Source organism: Canis lupus, chromosome 2 (genome assembly GCF_003254725.2).
Source record: "Canis lupus dingo isolate Sandy chromosome 2, ASM325472v2, whole genome shotgun sequence".
In the NCBI taxonomy this organism is placed as follows: Eukaryota; Metazoa; Chordata; class Mammalia; order Carnivora; family Canidae; genus Canis; species Canis lupus.
Window position 1 is genome coordinate 51,576,845 of NC_064244.1, and position 24,565 is coordinate 51,601,409.

Sequence of the window (24,565 nt, forward strand, 5' to 3'; positions counted from 1 at the left end):
CAGGGGAACCAGTAGAGCCTTAGTAATAAGACAGAAGTTACCAGTTCCTTTTCATTTTGTTGCTTCCATTGAGTTCATGGCTCTTACTACTTGCATTAACTGCAGTGACCTTCTTTCTGTGAGATCTTCCAGACTGTAGTCAGGTTCCTCTTATGCAGGGGCTTTTAAACCATAGGCCGCATGCCATTAGAGTGCTGTGGACTCAGTTTGGTAGGCCAAGGCCAGAATTTTAAACGATGAACCAGAATAGAAAATATTAGTGCCTCCCAGGCTGTACAGCTGGGTTTTGTGAAGCTCTTTTGTAATTTGGTTTCTGTGTTTGAGTGTGCTAGGTTGGTAGGGAAGAGCATTTGTCATGGGTGGCCGAGTTTGGTAGGTCTCTGTGGATGACCCATTCTCTGCAGGTCAGCTGGAGGGATTGGTTGGGATGCCACGTATTCATACAGAGCTGGCCGTAGCTTTCATGAAAATGTTTAAGTTCTGTACTTCTTGAGATCTTAAGCGATCTCCCAAGCTCCGTCTCCTCTCCGGGATCGGCACCTAGTGATCTTTTTGGAGCTCACTGGACAAGTTACACTGTTGGTATTCACGTCTCTGCACCAGCAGTCCCTCCCGCTGGTTGCCCCTTTCCTTGTCAGGTGACTAATGTCTCCTCTTCAGGGTTGAAAATTTAGCTTATGCCACTTCTTTAGGGAGCATTTCCTGATTCTCTGTCTCCACAAGCGCCGTATCATTAACTTGACAGTGGTACTTGTTACAGAGTATAAAAGTTTTAGTTTATTAGTCTGTCTTGTCCACTAGAACATAAATTTCTTGAAAGCAGGGACTGTGTTCTATTCACCTAAGAGTCCTCAACTAATAGCAGAGAGACTGGCATCTTCCAGGTCCTCAATATGTTTGTTGATTGACTGATTGGTTGTGCTTACTTGGGTGGCAAACCCAGTATACATGATGGAAATACTGGGAATACCTTTGTTTTGTTTTTTAAGTTCAAAACTGGGCCTTGAATTGATATCTAGTGTATTATTTTTTATTGTAAGGCAAAGGCAAAAAAAAAAAAAGGATCATTTGGAGTCACTGATAGAAAAGCAGATAAATGTGCTTACCCTTTGATATATTATGGTCCTTTGTCTATTAACTTTAACTAGAGTACTATAATTATGAAGCCAGGGCTTTAGTGCCTTTGATATATATATATATATATATGATATATATAATATGCTATATATGAAAGACAGTTTCCTCATATCTGAAAGCAGCTAGTTAAACAAAGTTTATCTGCAGAGCCGCTTTTGTGGCAACTCTCCCAGTAAACACATCCCTTGCATTATAGGGTGATAAGTCTTTTGAGCCAAAAGATATGTCAACCCATTAGTTATCAAAGAAGTGACACATGGGTAGTGAAAATTCCTTTAGATAGATTGCATGTGGATCTGATATAAATAAAATATATTGTTATTCTTCAAAGATGGATTTTCTGGGTTTTAGGCCATTTTTATTTTACATTTTCCCTCTCATTTCCTGTCTTTTGATCATTTCTTTATGGCTAACAGCTTTGTAAGAGCAGGACTATGAGGAGAATAGGGAAAAATCAAAACGCAATGCTAAGTTCCTGATATTTGTGGAAATGCCAGTTAAGTTCTATTTGCCACTCACTATGAGTCAGGAGCTATAGTACGGGATGTGATGTGTGGTATGCATGACCCCATTAAATCCTGACACCAAGCCTACAAGCCTTAGCTGAGGAAATGAAAGTTTGGCAAGGCAGTCACAGTTACATAATTAGAGTTGGTTTCTTTTTCTTTATATTTTAAAGTGGCAAAAATAAGATCAGAGAGAAGATAGAAATGAGGTGTTAAACTGAGAATTTGAGTTTGTCTTTGTATTTGCTTGCTTCAATACAAACCTACTTCCTGTCCATGGATTATAGCAAGTATTCTGGACAATGGAAAGACATACTATACTACATAGAGTTTTTGCTTATTTCGTTCATTTTGCTGTACCATTGAGAAATTAATAACAATCAAGAAATGTATTTTATACATTCTCTCATTCATTCATTTATTCATTCATTCATATTTTAGACTCCAGAGGTATAGCAAAGGCAGGAAACTTTAGAATCCATGAATTAAGGATCTAGACATATAAATAAAAGTTACAGCATTGTAACCAGGGGTATAATTGATATGAATATGCAACAATAAAAGAAAAATAAAATGGCTATTTAAGTACTTACTTCTTCCTGGAAAAATCAGGGAACATTCTGAAGAGGTACTCAACTCACAGTGCTGAAGAATGTGTTGGAGATTGCCAGCTGATTCATTGCGAGTTGATTCATTAAAAGCATGTTAACAAATATGGAGTGTGTGGTAGCAGTGCCCTGAAAAAGTGCCTCAAAGAGGAAACATCTAGAAAGCTGTTAAAAGCATAAACCAAGTGATCAGAGAACATGAAGATTTCCTGTCCTGTAGGCTTTAAAGTCTGCTGAGATGACAAGTGACAAGTGAACCTGCTTGATGAATATTTGGTGATTGTCTGATGATGGAGAATGAAGGAAGGATTGGGAATAAAGGAGTTGACAACTGCTCTGAAGTACTAGGTGCCTTATCACTTTTATTTTTTCAGATTTTCTATGTTGAATGAGGCATAATCATAATAATGCCATTTCCGTGAACATTGGCAGTTCATCACAGGGTAATGGGATAAGGCTTGTCCTTCTGTCCTTCATCCCTCCTTAACTACTTCTCTTCTCTTGACAATAACATTAATTAGAAAGACCAAAAGAATGTCATTAATTAACATTGAACTTTTTGGAAGTGCCAATGTTAAGGAAATCCCCAAAGGATCCTTCAGCTATTTTTTTTTTTTTTACACATGTGAAATAATGGAAAAGAGTAAAATCAAGAATAGAATGTGTTTTGCTTTTCCAGATCTGCTTGGTGCAAGTGCGAAAGAGACCACAGATGGAAGCTCACAGATGGAAGCCTGCTGATCATACAGCTGTTTCTTTGTTGGTATGAAAAACCAATTGTGGGTGGGAGCAATGGAGAAAGAGACAATATTAGAATGCAATGGCATTTTAATTATACCTACCATAATTCTAATGTTCTGTTCTGTGGTGAATTGTTTGGGGAGTTGTCTTGAAATTAGAATCCAGTCCCACAAACTTGAATCAATTAAAGTAGTACTGTTTGGAAATATACAGAGAAGAGAGTTTGCAAAAGATTTTCCAGTAATCTTGCTTTGTAATGTTTAGACATCCTCTGATGACTCTTGGGTTGAGAGGAGAGAGAGGAGAGAAGGCCAAGATTTAAAGTGCCCTAGTACTGCTCCCTAGGGATTTCCACTGGAGAACATTCTTAACTCCTTGAACTATTTAAACTGTCTCTGAATACTCTTAACAGAAGTCACCCTGCTGGCATTGAATCCAACTTGCCTGAAAGAGGTAATGTGAGTCTAAGCTTGTGCCACCAACCCAGTTTTCCAGGAACAGAGACTTGAGAGCCAATTAAGTAGGCTACTCTCTGAGGGTTGTACCAAGTTTCATTTCATGAGTTGCTATGAGTCTTCTGTGTTCCAAGCACAGGATTGAGTGAGAGAGACACTGTTCTCACCCTCCTGGAGCTCATTGTCTAGTAGGGAAAACAAGTATAAACTAGTGGATTGATTAGTGATGGAAGTAATAGATGCAAAGTAACAAGTGGTATGAGAACATAGAAGAGTGGAATGAGAAACAGATAAGGGGGCAGCAAAGCTCTCCTGGGCAACTCGAGGCTTCCATACTGAACAGAGTACTGTGGGTTAAGGAGGAGGGGGAAAGAACTCTCAGTAGAGGGAAGAGCATCTGTGAAGGCTCTGTGGTTTAAAGGGGAGTGACTTGTTAGAGGAACTACGAGAAGACCAGTGTGCCTGGAGTATAAAGACCTAGAACAGGAGGCAGGAATGTGGGCAGGGGTTGGACTGAAGAGAGCCTTGGAAGCCATACTAATATTTCACTTGATTCTAAGAGCAATGGGAAAACAGAAGACTTTAAAGAAATGAGGGACATGCTCCAATGTGAGCGTCCTTCAAAGGTCCATTTGACAATTGCATGCAGGTTGATTTGGAAGGTGGTTAAGTCTGGAAGCAGACGTGATGATGGAGAGAATCTCGCAGATCTGAGAGAAATTAAAAACCACATCAGCAAGGTTTGGTGACCAATTAGATGTGAATTAAGAAGGAGGAAAGGATGATAAGGATATAACCCCAAGTTATCTCAGTGAACACGTGGGTATTTGGTTGTGTCATTCGCTGACATTAAGACCCAAGAGAAGGACCGGGGTTGGTGACTGGATATGAGGCAGGAAAACCATGAGTTCAGGTTTAAACAGTTAAAGGTGGGATGCCCTCTGAGGGACACCCAGGTGAAACAGCAAAATAAAAATGAAAAAGTGGAGGTGCTGAATGACACAAACCTGAATTTGTAATCTCTCTTCTGTCACTTACTGTCCAAGAGACCTTGGGCACATTTTTAAATCTTCTTATGCATCACTTTCTTCATCTGTAAAATGGAGATAACAGTGACACTACCCTCCACCAAGTTGTTGTGAAGATTAAGTGAGAATATGCATCACAATAACAGTAGATACTTAGGGATATGGCTGTGAGATGAGGTGGCAAAGGAAAGAAAGTTTTATAAGAATATATATGTTATATGTACACTTAGAAACAAAGCAAATAGTAAAATACAACAATGTATAAAAGACTAAAAATATGCACGTCAGTACTTGGCATAACATTTGGTGAACAGTCTATGAGTGTTAGATGTCTATAGCCATAGGGACCTAGAGGTCAGAGAGAAGTCTGGTTTAGAGGTATACCTTTAGTAGTCCTGGCTGTGCTGACAGTAATGAAAGCCATGGGAGTTCTGGAAATCATCTGAAGAGAGAATGTTGAGTAAAGGGGGTCAAGGATTGAACTCTGAGAAATTCAGTGGCTAAAGATCAAGTAGAGGTGAATGAGTCAGTGAAGGAACCTTAGAATGGGATAGACCATAAAGCAGTGGAAAACTGACCATGTGGGCAAGGTGTGCTTACATTTGGAAGAGTACACAAGTAATACGGCATGTTGCAAGCTGTAGGTGTGGAGAACCTCAGAGTGTGCTTGAACAGGCTCTTTGGATAATCAGGCAATTATCTTTGTTGGTAAACTATCTGATTCTTTATTTTAAATCAAATCTTGGCTTCTTTCCTGGAAGCAAAGCCAGTCAGCTGGTCACTTAGAAGATTTGAATCCATTATTTCTTATGAGATTCTCCGTCTTCAGGGAGGTACTACTTAAAACTTAGGCAATTTATATAAAATGAAAAAATAACACTGATGTCAAAGAGGAAAACAAAGTACAAAGAAAGGAAATTTCATTCTGTTCAATCAGAGTTCTGACCAGCCATATAACCTTTAACTTTTCAAGAAGAATGATTTCATTTTCTTAAATTATGATTCTGTAGACACCTATCCCTCATCCCAATTTTATTTTTTATAAAAACTGACACTTTTTATTTTATATTTGGAGAAAGTGATGATTGTCTGACCTCATAAAAAAGAGATGAGTCTTGCGGAGCCTCGGTGGCTTAGTTGGTCTAGTGTCTGATGCTTGATTTCAGCTCAGGTCATAATTTCAGGGTTGTAGATTAAGCTCTGCATCCAGCTTTGCGTTCATTGAAGAGTCTGCTTGAGATTCTCTCACCCTCTGCCTGTCTCCCCACTCATGCACACTCTAAAATAAATAAATAAAATATTTTTTAAAAAAGGGAGATTAGTCTTTTTTATACTATGTATGTATGAAAACTACTTCATTTCAGATAAGTGGAAACTTTCCAAAGGGAGAGATGGGTTTAATTATATGCCCTGCTTTTCATTGCATACATAGCATTTTCCATTAAGGCCCTGAAAAATGCTAGTTTTATTGGGAAATAAAGTAGTTAGCCATAATCACACCATGGAGAGAGCGGGAAATGAAAGAAGTAAATGGGTCATGATTAATTTATAGTTTCAGATGGCATTCTGGAGAAAGCAAGGGTCGTAACTCTTAATCGTGCTTGGATTCTGTGCCAAGGGGGGTGAGGAAATAAGAGTAGGGTGGTTTTATCACCCCTCCTCCTTTGTATCAGTTCTGCACCGAGTGAGAGCACCAAGGTTGTTGGACTGTTTGGCACCTTAACTTCCTACTGGCCCCGTTCTGAATCTGAAGCAGGTCGTTTACTTCTCTCAACACTACTTTTTAAAATCTGAATTGGAGATAATAGTCCTGCCACCCTCACATCCTTAAACATGAGAATTCCTTCAGTAGAATTGTGGATCTGCTCATCTTCATCTGTCCCAAGTTCATTTGGAAAATGTCTTTATGTTTTCCTTAATCATTGTCTTCCAAACTTCAAGATTGTCTTTATAAAAGTTACAGGCATGACTCTCAGTCAGCAAACTCACTTATGCAAAATGAATTATTTATTTTTTTCAAGCTCAATCTGATTTTTATTTTTGAGATCTTATTCTGCCAGGAAGGGTAGAAATAACCTCCATCAACTTGAAGATCTGCCTTCCCCTTCTCCCCACCCCTTTTCCTGAAGTTTTTATATAAGTGTAGGAATCATACATGATGCCAAAGCTTATTCTGGAGGGGGCATTTCTTCTTGATTTTGCAGGAAGTGGCTGTAATGTATGTGCTATAACTTGGCCCTTATCATCCATCATCACTAGTCCCACCGGGAGGTCATGGGTATATGGTCTCGTCTTAATGTCTCCCCTAATTGCATGCATGCCAAGATGTGGGACTCTTTCCCTAGAGTCAGAACATAACTTCTGCCCAAGCTTCTGCCAGCTATTTGGTCTATACTAAGTTCTATTGCAGATTATTTCTGTTCCCACGCTTGTCACATTCATCATTTGTAGCTCTGTATGCATAGCCAGGTACCTACATGGTGAGAAAAGACGGAAGGAGACCACAAGAGAAGGAGGGACCAAAGTCCAGTATCTCAAATGTACTGCCCTGCCCCTTAAGTTACAGACATATAATGGAAGTTAATGCTTTCAATCATGGAGCACAAAGATGAAATGTAGTATTTGAAATGCCATTGCAGAACTTATTGTGTATACCCAACTCAGCAGAAAGGCATTTTACAAGTGTGAGTTTTGTTTTGCTTAGAATGGACTGTGACTGTAGATACTGACCTAATTAATTTAAAAATCTCCCATAGGTAATGCAAGAGGGTTCATTAGCTTAGTGAGGGGGATCTTTACATCAGAATCATTACACCTATATTAATAAGGTAGACAAAGTCTGAAACATTATGCATGCTTTGAAAAACAAGCTCGTTTTCTCTAGTGTTTGTGCTTTGACTGAAGGCCCGATTCTATGCTTTGAGGTATTATAAGCATTTTTCTTGACTTTCTCTGGATCCAATAATTCTGCATAATTTAGCAAAAGGGAAAAAAATTTGTGCCCTCACCCTCTATAGTCCACTCATAAATGTGGCTTTCTTTTGCCCTTGGTTACTTCTTGCATTAATAGTAATAGGAAGGAAAATAATTCAAAATTTAGTTTTCAGAGGGACAAAGGGATTGGGAAGCATTATTTACCTACTAGACTGAAGCAGACCTTGGTGGCCATCTGGTGCACCATGTTTTTGGGTAATTAACATGCATCCACACTTCGATTTCATTTCTTTTCTAAAGTAAATCTGAAAATGTGTGCTAACAGACTGTCTGTAACACAAAGGAGCCAATGTTAAAAAATGATTGTACTCATCTCCCTGCAAAAAAACAATGAAAAAAAAAAAAAGCCCAAACTTTGTTTTGCCACCAAAGACAGAAGCTACCCCAAGAAGCTGCCAGAGTCTCTGGGTCCCAGACGGAATTGCTTGTTCTCTTTAGTCAGCACATTTGGTGAGCAGTGTTTTCAGCCCAGTAGTCCCCCTTCCTCTCCATCAGGCTTGTCATCCAGAGCCTTCAGGGAGATATTCACGTGACCAAATGTTCACGGCCACGGTTGTGTGGCCCCATTCACGGACTGGATTTTGAATCTGGGATTAGTCCTCACTGGTTAACAGCTTGAGTTTGTTTTTCCAAATGACTTTATCATAACTATAAATTCAAGTGAGTCAACCTCCTGGATGGTGGCTCAGTGTGTCTGTGTGTTGGCAATATATATTTGATTTCATCTGTAGGGAGAAAAAATTGTTCTTCCTGGCATAAAGCCTTCCAGGAGAATTCAGCAAATAGGTCACATGCACAAGTCTGAACAGTCTCTTTCGGGGAGATTTTACTTTATAGTGTCAGTGCAATTACTTCATCCACAAATTATCTAGATGTATTTCAAGTCAACCCAAACGAATAGATGAAAAGACTCAGACTGTCATGGTGAGCATAAATGCACGCATTTATTATATAAATAAAAATCTTCAGCTGAAAAAAGAGCGCTGAAGGTGTAAGGGTGAGAGGTAAATGAAATTTCATTGTAGAACATGAATCTCACAGCAGGAGCCTTTAAAATAGAACTATGATTGCTTTTAACACAAATTGATATATAATATTTACTTTGAAAAATGTAGAAAGGTTAGCCTGTTTGGACTGAAAACAAATTGTTTTCTGATTTAAGAACAATTCTAATTTTAGATTTTATCTAGAAGTATATATAGTAGAAAATAAATATTCTAAAGACATTGTTATATTCCCCTTTAACAGATGAGAAAACTAAGGTTTAGAAACATCAGATTCCTTGTGCGTGTTTACTTGTTTAGTTAGATTTTAAGCTTAAATATGCCCTAGATCCATTTAGTTCCTTCCTCTCTTCCTTTCTCCTAGAATTGCCCTTACCATGATTTTGCTGTTGAGATAGGTGCCTGTGGTACAAAAATGCATGAGACAAAAGACTTTAATAATCACTCTAAAAGTGGTTAGAGTTCACCTAGGTAGAGAGAGAAGATATAAGAGTCGCACAGGTGTGGAGAACTTTGGGAATAGAGAAGGGGTCCTAAGATAGTGTGTGCATGTATGCATGTGTATGTTTGTACACGTGTGGTGTGTTGGAGGAAAGAGGTCTAGGGAGTTCCTAAATTCAGAGCATTGAAGAATCCTGTATTTCCCAGGCAAAATGAGATATAACTGTTGCATTGTTTTTTTCAATGGCTCCTTTTTTATCAATTCCAGAGATGCCAGAGAAAAAGCCACAGTTGAGGCTACTTCTGACTTCAAGATGTCCACAGGTAGATGTAAGAGTAGCTTTGGGTGAGTTAGGCCATGGACATTCAAAATCAAACTCACAGCTCCTACGGTCATAAACCTTAACTCTCAGGGGTTCTTTAATGCATAGAAGTGAAAATTAAAAGTCAGAAAGTAGTGAGAGGCAAATGAGTAGGGCAAGAAATCACCTGTCCATGTGTAAGATAGCATAAGTTCAATGGAGCCAGAGTTGGAAGAGGTGGAAGATGACTTGAACCTTGTCAGTTGAGATGATCTACCAGTGCTTATCCAAATCTAATGACTATCAAGGTAAGCACACAGCCATTTATCAAATTTTAAATCAAACTGTCACCACCATCCCACGCAGTGGGGTGTGACCCCTATTAAAGCTACCAAAACAGACCAGAGGGACAAGCACATGGGACAGGGATAGCGAGGAGGCAATGAAAACAGACAAAACACACTGAAAGACTGGGAGCCAGAAACATGCTTAAGAGGAAGCTCTGCACAAAGTGAGTTCAGCTCCCAGGTAACCACTCTCCAGGACAACATTTAAGATGAAAAAGAGTATAGTCCCATCTCTCAGAAGAGTGAGCATCAGTGAGTCTTGATTACCCCAGCAATGGGATCTCTCTGACTTTTCTCTAGGAAAAAAGGGTATCTCAGGAAGATAAAATATACTGATGGAATTAGACAAGCAGTGCCTGGATGCCCTGGGCTTGCCAGGGCCAGAAAGTCAGGAGGAGGAAAAGCTGATAAGATCTTCAGCAGCCCTCTCTGGGAGACCTCTCACCCTACCTATTGCTTCTTTCTCCCAACCTCTGATAAAGAGTAAAAGACACATTTCCAGTCCCCTGCCCTTCTTATTCCCCCCTTTTCTCTAAATCTCATAAAGAAGGGAGAAGTTATAAATGAGGTAGAGGGAACAGAGCTCTTGCAGAATTTTTCTATGAAAGAACCATTTTGTGGGCGTGCTAAGTTTTCTTAGACTAGTACTTTTAAGATACTGTCCCTTTTCCCTTTCTATCTAAACTGCATGTGCTATGATGAAGTACAGTAACATTCTTCTTTTCTGTAACAGTGTGCTGTGATGTCCTTAGGAAAGGAAAGAACACAGAGTGCTGTGATCAGAGTCTCTCTGCCCTTCTTGGTCATTTGGGTCTTTGGGGATACCCACATGAAATTCAAAGTCCCAGAGATGTGATAGGGGCAAGGCTAATGAAAGATGGAATGAAGAAGCAGCAAGAGTAAGCAGTGAAAACCTTTAGATCATGATGAAAGATAGAAGAGAGGGAGGGAGATTTAGGGAGGAAGGGCTTCAGACTGCAGTGTGGCTCTGGAGAGTCTTGGCCAGGCCAATGTGGCACATAGGTTACCCACAGAGGCATCCCACATGGTCAAGAAATGCTGCCTCGGTATCTCTGTTGTGCTGAGATTTGGCTAGATACTGCCAGGGAAGAGCATGACCTTGGTGCTGTTGATAGCTGACTGGCATGTTCCTTCTTGAAGGCAGGTGTGGACAGTGAACCTCCTTGTTGCCACACAAAACAGGAAACAGGGCAAGGCTGGCCGTGGGGCCACACCCCCGTGGCAACCTGCTTCTTAGATTGTTCTGCATAACATGCCACCAAAGAAAGTGTTTGGTCCTTCTAGTTACTATGAAAGTCCCAAAGTAATCTATTCTGTTTTACAAACCATCAGAGAAAAGAATTTTAGAATCTTTCCCTTAAGGAGGTGATACATTTTTCTTTTACATTTAATGCTCATGATATGAGGAAATTCTTCTGATAGATGTTTTAAATCTTTCATGTTGCTCTGTTCAACCAATTTTGTCTCAGTTTCTTCAGTAATGAAGAAACAGCTGATTTTCACACACCCTATAATAAATGCTTCCTCTTGCTTGCTTTACTCATTGAGGTTAAAGTAGTCAACTGATTTTAATTTTATACAGTGGCCTTATTTTTTTTGGATATATATATACATAAATATGCATTATAATATATATTTTTATGTATATGTGATATATAGTATATATGTAACTTATTAATACACACATATATATACATATGCATATATATATGCATAAAATTGGTTTATTGCTAATAGAACTAGCTGGCCTAAGAAAAATTCTGAAAGACAGTAGAAACTGCAGATGAGTGATTTTCAATACTACTTCACTGAAAAACTAAGCTGTAAAAATACTCCACTAAAAACCAAACTGGCTTTTAAGTCAACTCTACCGTTTATTGGCTGGATGAACTTGGGTATGTCATAAAGCCCTCTATAAAATGAAGAGCTGAAGTTAAATGAAATCTGAGGTTTTTTCCTGCCTCAGCAGTCTTTAATATTGCCTTCCAAACTATTCATGCCCTGAAGTTGTAGGATTTTATGAAGATGTTACTGGTCTGGGGTGATGGGATGTGTTAAGGACGATATTTGTGTAAACTGACCGAGGCCTCTCATCCTCCATCTCAAACAGTGGACTTAGGTTAGACCTGTTTTCCCTGTGAAATTTCAGTGTCAGATTCCCATTTGTAAACATCTCTCTCTGATAAGAGGCCTTTGCTAAGTCAAAGGTAGGTAAGTTAATTGGGGTGAAACAGTGTGTTCATTGGCTTAAACCTTTTTATTATAAAATGTGATACACAGAAGATTGTGTAAGGTTGTAGGTGCATAGAAACATTTGTCTGTAAAGCAGATACACATACAACTCCATCAAGTCATGAAACAGAGCATTACTGGAACCACAGATTTCACTTGCATCCTGTACCTCTCTATCTTCACTATGTCACCAATAAAATAACTTATGGGATCTTAAGGTAACTATGGCCCTCACTTTCCTAGTACTTTTTTCTTTCTTTACATTTTTTTTTTGCCACCTATATATGCATTCTTAAAAATTAGATCATTACTGCCTCCTCTTGAACTGTTCAGAAATAGAAAAATTAATTACTCCTTTATGACTTGCTTTACCTACACACACATTTGTAAGTTTATCTACATATCTATAATTAATTCATGTCCTTTTATTTTATTTATTTATTTATTTTTAATTCATGTCTTTTTAATGTATCCCATTGTAAGAACATAAAACATTTTATATATCTATTCTACTAAGGGTGGACATGTAGGTTCTTCCAAAGAGTTGGTAATTATGAGCAATATTGCCATGAGCATTTTTAAATGTGAATCTTCCTATTCATAAGCAAACATCTTTAAGGTTTAAGTGTGGAATTACTGCATCATAGTGTTTACATACTTCAGTTTTACCAGATAATGACAAACAGTTTTCTAAAGTTACCAAAACAGTTTACACTGCTGTTGATAAAATAGCTCCTGATGCTTCTTTCTTTGCCTATGTTAAGCACTGTCACACTTTTATTCTTTTCCAATCTGCTGGGTAAGTAGTGGTATCTTCTCATGACTTTTTTATTTTTCTGATGTTCAGCATATTTTCATTGGTTAATGGCAATTTGGGTTTCTTCTTTTGAGAAATGCCTGGTCATTTGTTTATTTTTCTGCTGAATTGTCTATGCTTTTCTAATTGAGTTATAGAAATTCCTTATATATTCTGGAAAATAGCTATGTTTTGGTTAATACATGTGTCAAATATTTCAAATTCTATATTTTTATTTCTGTATGATATCTTTCAGTGAACAGAAGTTTTAATTTTAATATGGTCAAACTGATTACTCTACTAAAATGTGTGTCTATGTTAAGAATTTTCTGTAGTTCTTCAACCAACTAGGAATGCAGGGCATCTGCATGGCTAACATCATCTTGAATGGTGAAAAACTGAATGCTTTCTCCCTAAGACCAGGAACATGACAAGAATGTCTGTTTTTGCCACTTCTACTCAACATTGTAGTGGAGGTTCTTGTCAGGGAAATTAGGCAAGAAAAAGAAGTGCAATGATTTTTTTTTCCCTACCACTACCAAAGAACATGAAATTACGAAAACAAGTCTACTCACTACAGGACCAAAATCAATCAATCAATCGATCAATCAATCTTAGAACTAGGTTTAACAAAAGAAAAGTACAACGTATTACTTGAAAACTATATTAAAAGAAATTAAGACCTACATAATGGAAAGACATTACATGTGCATGGATCAAAAGACTTAATATAGTTAGGATGGCAATACTTTTTAAAATTAACTACATATTCAGTACAATCCCTATCAAAATCTAAGTCGCATATTTAGCAATAACTGACAAGCTTGTCTTAAAATTGGTGTGTAATTGCAAGGAACTCAGAAGAGCCAAGCAGTCTTGAAACAAAACATGGTTAGAGGTCTGACACTTCATATTTTCAAAACTTATTACAAAGTTGTAGTAGTCAATACAGTACCATAAGAATAGACATACAGATCACTGGAATAGAATTGAGAGTACAGAAATAAATCTTTACATTTATTATCAGTTGATTTTCAGCAGGGATGCCAAGAACAATTAAAGGAAAAGGACAGTCTTTTCAACAAGTGGTGGTGGAAAACTGGATATTGACATTCAAAAGGATGAATTTGAACTTCTGCCTCACACTATACATAAAAATGAGCTCAAAGTAGAGCACAGTTCTAAGTGTAAGTGCCAGAACTATAAAACTCTCAGAAGAAAATGTGAGGGTTAATCCTTGTGACCTCATGTTGGTTATACAATGGTTTCTTAAATATAACACCAACAGCACATGTGACAAAGTAAAAAATGGATATTATATTTCATCAAAATTTAAAAAAACTTCTGTTTCAAAGGACACCATCGTGAAAATGGAAAGACAGTCCCACAGAATGTGAGAAAACATTTGCAAATTATATATTTGGTAAGAAACTTGTATCCAGAATACATAAAGGCCCTTACAAGTCAACAGTAAAAAAAGAAAAACATTAAAAATATGAGCAAAGGATTTAAATATGACATTTGTCCATAGAAGATACATAAGTAACCAAGCATTCAACTCTTGATCTCAACTCGGGTCCTGATCCCAGGGTTGTGAATTCAAGCTCTAGACTGAGCCCCACACTGGGCATGGAGCCTACTTCAAACAAATACCACGATGATATACCACTTCACAATCCCTAAGATGGCTAAAAAAAAGATGGACGATAACAAGTGTTGACAGATTTATGGAAAAACTGAAACTCTCATATATTGCTGGTGGGATTGTAAAGTGGTATAGCCACTATGGAAAATAGTTTGGCAGTTCTTCCCAGTGTTAAACATAATGATATCAAATAACACAACCATTCTACTTATAGGTAATGAAGACATAAGAAAAATGAAAACATTTACATACAAAAAGTTCTGTATGAATGTTCATTTAAGTATTATTCGTAGCAGCCAATGTAGAAACAACCCAAATCTCCATCCACTAATGAACGAATAAACAAAAGTTGTATATCCATACAGTGAACTATTATTCAGTTATAACAAAGAATGAATTACTGACACATGATTTTTATAGTGTGGATGAACCTTGAAAACATTTGCTGTGTTACAGAAGACAGTCACAAAAGACCAAATATTTTAGGAATCCTTCTAAATGAGATGTCCAGAGGAATCAGATCACAGAAGCAGAATGTAAATTAGTGGCTTCCAGGACCTGAGAGGAGGAGAGAGTAAGGTGATGGCTAATGGGTGAAGGGAATTTTTGGGTGAAGGTTTGAAAGTATTTTAAAATTGGATCATGGTGATGGTTGCACTACTCTGTGAATATACTAAAGGTCACTGACTTGTACACTTTAGAAGAAAGAGTTTTGTGGTATGTCATTTATATCTGAATAAAGATTCTATATAAAAAGAGTTTGTATGTATCCCAAAGTTGAAAAATAATTCTCTTATAACTTCTAAAAGTTTTATAGGTTTGCTTTTTATATTTAGCTCTTTTTTTCCAGTTGGAATTGATCTTTGTATATGGCATGAGGTACGTGTTCAAGTTCACTAATTTTGCTTACAGACACCTGTTCTAGAACCATTTATTATGAAGCTTATCTCTTCTCACTGATCTTTGGTGCCATCTCTCTTATACAGCGAGCATACATATATTTCATGAGTCTTTTTATGGGCTCTTTATCTTATTCTATTATCTGTTATTTTCCCTACAGATACCTCAATGTCTTTATTGGTATAACTTTAAAATGTTTTCAGTATCCAGTAAAATAGGTCCTCCTATATTGTTCTTTTTTATTCAGGAGTATCATTTTTATTCTTGGCATTTTCATATTATATGTATTTCCAAATTTTAAAAGTAACTCATCAAGTTGAAAAAGGAAACACACACACACCAAAAAAAGAAAAAGGAAACACACATGTATAAGCTCATTAGGATTTTTACTGGGATTGCATCACACCTACAAATCAATTTGGGGAGAACTGACATCTTTTCAGAATCTTCCATATTATGAACATGGTAGGTATCTTGTTCATTTAAGTGTTAATATTTCCAAGTACAGTTTTATAATTTTTTATCTGGAGGTCTTACAGACCTTTAACAAGATTTACATCTTGGTTCTTGATTTTTTTATACTATCATAAATGAATTCTTTTTAAAAATTATGTTTTCTTATAAATAAAAACAATTAACTTTTGTACATTGAATTTTTTGTACACTGATCTTGGTAAATCTGTTAACTTTAAGGTTGACATGTACATGCTGTTGGATTTTCTATATGCTTAATCCTATTATCTGCAAATAGTGACGGTTTTTCTTAAAATTCCTTTATTCTTCTGAAATTTCTTAAGTCACAAAATAAGATCAAAGTTGCAGAGACGTGAAGATAGCAGGAAACTTTATCATATTCCTAAGACCAAAAGGAAAACTTCCAGCTTTTCACCATTATAGGTGACATAGGCTAGACTTTCTATAGCTATTCTTTCTCAGATTAAGAAAATTTCCCTCTGTAACATACTGGATCATTGTTTCTAATTGTTTACTCCATCCCTGTGTTAGAATCATATAGTTAACATGTGCTGCCATGTACGTGCTCATTACTTCCCATTGTTGATGAAGTATATTTCCTTTTCTCTCTCTCTTTTTTTTTTAAAGACTTTATTTATTCATAGAGACACAGAGAGAGAGAGAGAGGCAGAGACACAGGCAGAGGGAGAAGCGGGCTCCATGCAGGGAGCCCGACGTGGGACTCGATCCGGAGTCTCCAGGATCACGCCCTGGGCTGCAGCTAAACCCCTGCACCACTGGGGCTGCCCCTCCTTTTCTCTTGATGTTAGACTTGGCCATGTGACCTTTCTTTGACCATTGGGTTATCAGTGAATATGATATAAACAAATAGGCTTGGTTAAGTCCACCAAGCATTGCTGAGCCCATTAGAGCAGAGCCATCCATAATCTACGTACTGACTTATAATCATTGTTGTAAGCCACCAGACTGCAGTTTTTATTATATAGCATTACTAGAGTAAAAAAAAAAAAAAAAAAAAAAAAAAAATCCTTCATGTTTCTTTTGTTCCTAGTTTACTCGAAGTTTTTATTATAAATGGACTTTGAACTGTATCAAATATTTTCATTTAGTGAGATGATAATATAATTTTCCCTCTTTATTTATGCATAATTTATATTGTTTGATTTTTTTTAAATGTTAGACAGATTTCGCACTCCTGGATTTAAAAAAAGAGCCAGCTTAATATTGAGGTATTATTTTTCTTCTTAAATTTTACTAGATTTCACTTGCTTTATCTGTATGTATCTATTTAATTTTGTGCATTTATATTCATGAAGAAGATTGGCTTGCCAACTTTCTGTATCACATTGTGCTTATCTGGTTTTGTTATCAGTATTATGTCACTCTTCGGAAGAGTTGGGGTAAAATTGGAATTGTTTCCCCTTTGAATAGCATTGATAGCATTCTTTAATGAAAACATGTAGGCATAAGATTTTCTTCGAGGAGATATTTACAACTGATTATTTTTTTAATTTCTTTTTTTTTTTTTTTTGAGTGAATTTGGTTAGAATTTGCTTTTGCATTTGTGAGACACCTGGTGGCCTCAAACCAATTTCAAGGTTTCTGAATACCTTTAATGTCATACCCTAGGTCCAGTCATGCTAGGGTTGTCTTCAAACCACAGCCCTTCAGAGACAGCTTCTTTCCCTCTTCTTGTCCTTTTCTTCAGTTGCACATGTTGTCAAGACAGCCCTTTCCATAGTCCACCAGGGTTGAGAAAAGGTGGGTCAAGTCTGGGTTTTTAACCCTGAGGCAGTAGGTCCTGGGGACTCCACATCAGGAGGGACTTTATCTTACAAGTCTTGCCACTCAGGACAGAGCCTGGGTCTCTGAACTCTATCTTTGTGGTGTACCTGGAAGCAGGGTTAAATGCTTGATTTTCAGACAGAAGCAGCTTTTGAAACTTCAACATTCTTATCTTTCTGATTATAGACTTTTCAACCAAAAATTGATCAAGAACTTCCCCTATGTCTTTTTAGATTTATATTGGGAAAGAGTCTGAGGGAAATCAAAATAACACAAGGGAGATGATAAAAATTACGAATATTTTAAAAAGAATTAGGCTGATGGTTCCTGATATTCTCTGGTAATGATAAATGGAAGACACTTTAGGTTCTACTTTGTTTTTATTCCTGTGAATAATATGTTCCATAGTCTGTTTTCTGACCTATCAGCTAAAATATTGAGAAGCTGTACTTTCTAGGACAGATTCTCCTTTCAAACTGGAACTGTGGTACAGGTAGTAAAGAACCATCCCTCCAGCTACAACTCCCTGTGAGATCCATTAGAAATTTCTAGAATTACTACACACATTATAAAGGAATAGGGAGGTCTAGATATGCACTTACTTTTCCTTCTTTTTTAAAAATTAAGTTTGCTGGCAGTGACAGAAGTCAAATCCTTCCAGAAAAAAATTGCTTAGGGCCACTGTGTAAGACAAAATACTGAGCTGGATAAATCTTTGGGCTGTCTGAGAGTGGCATTTCTTATTAGACTCTTAGCCAGGTAATCACCTCCAAGGCTGTCATTTCTTCAAATAAGTACGCCTCTTTCTGAGTGCTGCTTGTCCTCCTGCCTGCATTTTTTTTTTGTCCTCTTAGTCTTGACTGTCTATTCATATTTTGCCTTTTCACAAAAGGCTCCTATATGTTTATTCCCTCTGCTTGATAGAGGCTTTTCTCATGTCTTTACAGAAGCAGCTGTGATATTTGGTTTGACATTACAAATGAAGAAAATAAACCAGTTTAATAAACAGAGTTACTAATAGTTTTTCAGTGACTTGGGAGTTTCTCCTTCCACCTAACCCCCATAGTCATGCCAAGAGGCACCTCTACATAACAGTGACAATGACTGATATGGTAGTGCCCTGGGGAGCCCATCTATCACATGTGAAGTCAGTTAAGTGCTGCTTCACTTGTGCTAGATGTGGCCTCCAAGATTGGAGTTTGGCTGTGCTCCAAGGCCTTTTTCTGGCTTCTGTCCTGGTGTTTTTATATATGATATGCAGGTGTTACTGATATAATTTGTCCAGGAGTTGTATATGATGTCATGCATTCTAACCTAGATTTTCCTGTGGTCAGTATAGTACAAGACAAACCCTAAAAATGGAATCACTGATAATTACATAATAAAATAATATCTAGAAATAGCTTTATGTGCCTGTTACTGAGATGAGAGCATATGGTTATCTCTGATTTAGATTTGCTTTTGAAAGTTAATTTAATTTGGAATGAGAGATCAAGGCCAATATTTAGAAGCAAACACATGACTATAAATTTAGAATTATGAATAGAGATGATTTGATCTGTTTTGTGCATTTTAGAGATAAGGTGTTTGAAAGGACCTAGAGGAGTGGCTTGACTTGAAATGGTCTGATAGGAGCAGATGCTGTGGATTGAAATTAAGGGTGAGTTTTAGGCACGCTGAATAAAAGTGAGTTTTCCATGGCTGTTGTATTGCAATTCACTCCAAGTACTTTGAACATCTACTCTTTATACTTCTGTCTTCCAAAACCAATTTAGGTGGTTGGGATATACCAAATGACCTATCAGTAAAGAAGAGTGATTTCTGGGAATATAATAGGACTATAAAATAGCTTCATTTGGGGATTTTATTATATCTAGGTTTATAGTAAGAAAAATGCCAAAGCAAAATAACAACTGACCTAAATATAAATGAAGTCCACATCTCCCATGATTTGCATATAACTGAAACAAAAACAAAAACAAGAGGAGAAAGGGCCTTAGGGGTCCTTGGAATTATTAAGATTTGTGACAGTTCCCGTCCTGGTTACATAATAACCTTGCTCCTTCCAAAGAGCTATGAGGAGTCTGGTAAAAAATTCAGGAAGGCTGAATTAAATGAAATGTTCTAGAAAATGAGCCAGGACATTAGACTGGATGTGGATGCTTTCTGTCCCTAAAATATCTCATCTTGTTTTTACTCCTCTCATTTTTCATCTAGCTTGTAGACAAAAATATTTCTTTATACAAATGGTTTTTCTCACTCAAAAACTTTTGGATATTCTCAATTGTAGCAATAATGAAGTTAATAATATATAATATTTATTGAGCATCTTCTATACTGGGCATTAAATATTTTACATACATGATTATGGATCCTCATAACAAATAGTAAGCTGGCTAGTATTCTTTTCTGTCTTACACATTTGAGAGAACTGAGGTTCACAGACGTTCACTTTTTTTTTTTAGGTTCATATAGTTCATCAATGGTAAGGTGGGAATTTGAATACAGATCTGATTGGTTCTAGCTCTGTAAAGCTATATTCCTTCTCCTAATGATATATTCCTTTATATATTTACAGTGAACAGGTATAGCACACTATCTCAGTTAACCAAATAACTATTCTGAAGGTGCTATTTCTGTTTTATAATTGAGAAGTTAAGAAGCCAAAGTTCAGAGAATGGAGTGGTGTGCTGAAGTCTGCTCAACTAGAAAGAGGCACAATTTGGACTGAATTTAAATCTCTAGACCCTCACCCATGTTGCTTCCACCATACAAACTTAGCTTGGCCACAGGACTGTAGATCGGCAGGGCAGTATTAGATATTAATGCAATTTCCAAGTAGTAAAAGTTGCTATTCCTTCAGAAATAGTCAAAACAATTAAAAAGAGGGAACCACTTAGTAAAGAAGTTACTGACCTGTTTCTTCACTCTGTAGTCAGTGGAATTTAATTTCGTTTTTGGCGCTGGTCAAAGACTCACACCAAATGTCTGTTTAAGAAAAGTCTCTCCTATATTTCTGTAGCCGTGAATTAGCAAAGAAGCAAGTGAGAACAAAGAGGAGTCCATGGCTCTAAACATATGACAAAGTCCTGGGGTGCAGTATATAAAAACTGAAATTATCACATCTGAGTTTGGAAAATCAGCTCCTAAGAGTTGCTGGAACAACAGCATAGGTGCGTAAGTGCAGAGATTGGTTTTTCTGTTTGAATGAGTGATGAGGCAGGGAATTCTGTTCTAAAGAATCAGCTCAGATGATCAGTATAGCCATAGATGTTTAGTGAGAATCAGTAACTGTTGTATGCCCAGGTTCCTCTTCATACCACTGTTTGTAATTGTGGGTGTGGGTGTGTGTGCGCGCGTATGCGCGCGCATGTGTATAGGCAGAGACAGGTAGAGGGAAAAAGAAATAAAGTGCAACTATGAAGTGAAAGAAAAGAGAGAAAGATCTCTAAAAAGGATCAAATGCATTATTTACAATTGATTCTACCTCCTATTTTTATTTCAGCTTGCTGAAAATATAAGGCGATTGTTGACTTAGCAACTGTCAGAGTCAGTCATTGCTTTACTTGATTTTTCTGTAGCCTTTTGAGTTTATTAATCATCTTTCATCTCTTGATCAAATGCTTTTCCCTTGGGTCTTCTATATCCTATTTCTTAATTTGTAATCTCTCTTTTAGGCTACTTTAATGTTCCTTAAATGTTCAGTTTACCCCCAAATGAATCAGTACTTAAAAAAAAACCTGTACACTTAAGACTTAATTAACTCCAAATACCATTTGTAATAATAACTACAAATGGAATTAACACTGCTGAAATATAACACAGACTCTCAGAATGTAACAAAAAGATTTGGAAAAAAAAGGAAGAGTAGAGTTATATTAGGCACATGCTAACAATTAGAATTAGGCATTTGACATGCTAGTGTAAACAAAGATTTACATAGAAATTACTACAAGAAACTCAGGGGTATATTTTTATATTGATTTGAGGATAAAACATGCTGAAAATACAGCACTTACCACTAACAGATACATTTTTGTGTATTTGATTGCTTATCATATTGACAGACTGATTAGAATGCAAGCTTCACAAGGGCAGGGACATTGGGAGCAGTTAATGAGAAGTTGCCACACACCATGGAACACCACTGTACTGAACTACTGTTCTTAATTCAGTCTTTGATTATGGAGCCAAAATCCAAACAAAATAAAAAGAGATAGACTGAATGATGAAAATAACAAAGTTGGTTTATCACATTTATCTTGAAGGATGTCTCTTACGCAGAGAATTAACTAATTTATTTAACGTACCCGCTAGCACCCATGGTTTTTAATACCAGAATTTGTGGTTTGTCTAATATAATTCTATATGCGTAAGTGCATATAAGCATTTCTTTTTTCTCATAACTGCCTCCTCCTGCATAGGCTTTTGAGGTGGAGATTGAATGTCTGAGAGAAAGTGTCCCCCGTGTCCAGTCATAATCAGTCCCTGCCAGAAGTGAGTTCTGACCATAATATTAACTGGTTATTTGCTTCATGTGTATAAAAAAGTGAAACTGAATAAGCTTTAAAGTCTGCATGCCAAAAGCATGTAAGAGAAACTATTCTGAGACTCTACAAAAACTTAAAAATGAGGGAGAGAAGAGGAACATTTTAAAATCAAGCATTTAAAGGTTGTGGAAAAATGAGAAAGCAGAATAAAAATGATAAAGTATTCACGAGGGAATGGTTTCAGTAATCATCTCAGCACTTGGCTGATTTTGTAACAACCCATTTTTATAGAAATTTTAAGATTTGACATAGTTTACATTCATATATTTAAAACTCTGCCCAGGAGGAAATACTTGGTATGCTTGACTTGCATGTTCTTTGTAAATGGGTGTAAGATGATTAAAAATTAATTTGATTACATAGAGCTTTGTTGCATAACTGAAAATAAAAGAATGAATTTCATCTCACATTGGGAATTGGCTATCAAGTCATAAAATTATAAGCTCACTTTCTATTAGATGAGAAATTACCTGGACTCTGTCCTGGCCCTGACCAGTTCTTGGATGCCTTGGAGGACGTGTGCACCAGACCACAATCACCAATAAAGACCCCAGACCCCAAGCAAAGATGAGACTCATGTTCATCCCCTTTCTGTATCTCTCACTCTCTCTTTGTATCTTTAATAAACTCTACTTTCACTACAAAAAAAAATAATTTGATTCAATTTTATAATTTAAAAAATACATAGGGAAGAGATAAGGCAAACATAAATCCAGCAGTAAACATTTAGTATAGGTCCTGTGATTCAAGGTAAACAGTACTATGATAATAACCAAAGATTTTTAAGCTACAGAGTATTGTATTCATTGGCAATGTTAGACACCAACACTTTTGTTGGATGATGAATACAATAAACGTTCACAAAAGGAGTTCTAAAATTATGCAGATAAAAGATTCATGACTCTAAAGAATAGCTTTACACAGAAGGAAAGAGGATTTTATAAGGACTTTTTTTAATTACCAAAGAAATTGAGTTATAAATGATTTTTATCATTTATGATGGTGAATTCAAAATCTTAGGATTTGATACCATGGTCCCCAAACTGAGATGAAATTCATTCTTTTTCAGTTATGTAACAAATCTCTATGTATGGTAGTGCTTAGGCTAAGTTTCAATACTATATGAAGTATTGATGATTGTTTTCCTGTATTGTGTATCTAAGGGTCATTAAAAATATGTCCCACCTTTGGTCATAATTACTATAGGAAATTACAAAATTGTTGATGAGACAGAAAAATAAAATACTCTTTAAAAAGCAAGTACCAGAAAAACAACTATTTTGGAAAAAAATCAAAAATTTTTTGAGGAAATGACTTTTTTTTTTCTTTTTAAAGATTTTTATTCATTTGGCGGAGAGGGGGAGAGCATAAGCAAGGAGGGCAGCAGGCAGAAGAAGAGGGAGAAGCAGGTTCCTTGCTGTACAGGGAGCCCAAAGCAGGGCTTGATCCCCAGACCCTGTAACGTGACCTGAGCTGAAGGCAGACACTTAACCAACTGAGCCACCCAGGTGCCCTGAGGAAATGACTTTTTAATATGAGACCTGAAGAATGAGTTGGAGTTCAAGTGAATAGTGAGAGAAGTCCCTTTCAGAAATGGGGAATAGTGTGTGCAGTTGACCCAGTACAGAAAGGAATTGAGAGATAGTTCCATAAATTCAGGGGAAAGATCGAGAATACTTTATACCAAATTATCAACAATAATTCCCTTGTGGAAAGGGTACTTTCATTTACTCTTTATGTAATTAAGTGGTACAATTGTGGTGAATTCAAGCATTATTCAAAGCAAAGAAATTCAAACTCTTCTCAACACATATTCAAATTTAGGAGTTAAGACAGATGAGAAATGCTACCTGAGGGTCAATTAATGAAACATCCATTTTAGAAGGCCTGAGCTAGGCTGCTTCTCAAACATGTTTCTTTAAATTTAATAGGGATGCAGATTATCCTAAAATTTTATTAAAATGCAGATTCGAATTCAGTAGATCCAAGGCCTTCACTTGAAGATCTGCATTTTGAACAAACTCCCAACTGATAGCAGTGCTTGGCATCCTTGAGGAACAGAGTTTCAGATGATTATAACGGGACTGTTAGAATTGAGAAATGTTGATCTAGAATGTTTGGATGTTAGTGTCATCCTGATCTCCTTTTCTTGTCTCTTTTTTTTTCTACCTATCAAATCACTTTTTCTCTAAGTCTCAATTTAGGGAAGCCACACACATCAGTCAGGTGTAGAGGTTCCTCCAATAGGTCTCGGTAGCAGAGTTTCTTATTCAAGTGTTCAGAAGAATCCCTTGAGGGGCTTACCAGATATGCAGCTTTCTGACTCCCACTCAAGAGGATAAGGTGTCTAGAAATTCATGATTTCTAGATAAAACATTTCTAGGAGACTCGGATGTAAGTAGTTCTGGGATTTAATTGAGAAATACTCTGTATTTCTTTTGTCAAGGACGGTGCTCCCCAAATGTTTGGTATATAAATGAGTAACTTAGGCTCCCATCCTCTTTTCTTTTGTGATTATAAAAGTTATAAATGCTCAATCTAGGGAAAAAAATACTAAAAACATAGAAATGTAGGAAAATTTCACTGGTCATCCTCCCAC

At 36.7% G+C, this 24,565-nt stretch overlaps 1 long non-coding RNA gene across 3 annotated transcripts in view; it reads left to right on the plus strand.

The window, feature by feature from the left end:
• The first annotated feature begins 2,189 nt into the window (after positions 1-2,189).
• The window catches only part of LOC112660044 (uncharacterized), a 234,037-nt gene continuing 211,661 nt past the window's right edge, over positions 2,190-24,565 (plus strand). For 2 of the 3 annotated variants that reach the window (XR_007406837.1, XR_007406840.1), the window contains exons 1-2: positions 2,412-2,599; positions 2,931-3,014. This is a non-coding gene — a long non-coding RNA (uncharacterized LOC112660044). Of the gene's footprint in view, positions 2,600-2,930; positions 3,015-24,565 lie in introns of all 3 variants that reach the window. The other variant, XR_007406836.1, reaches the window with a different exon arrangement.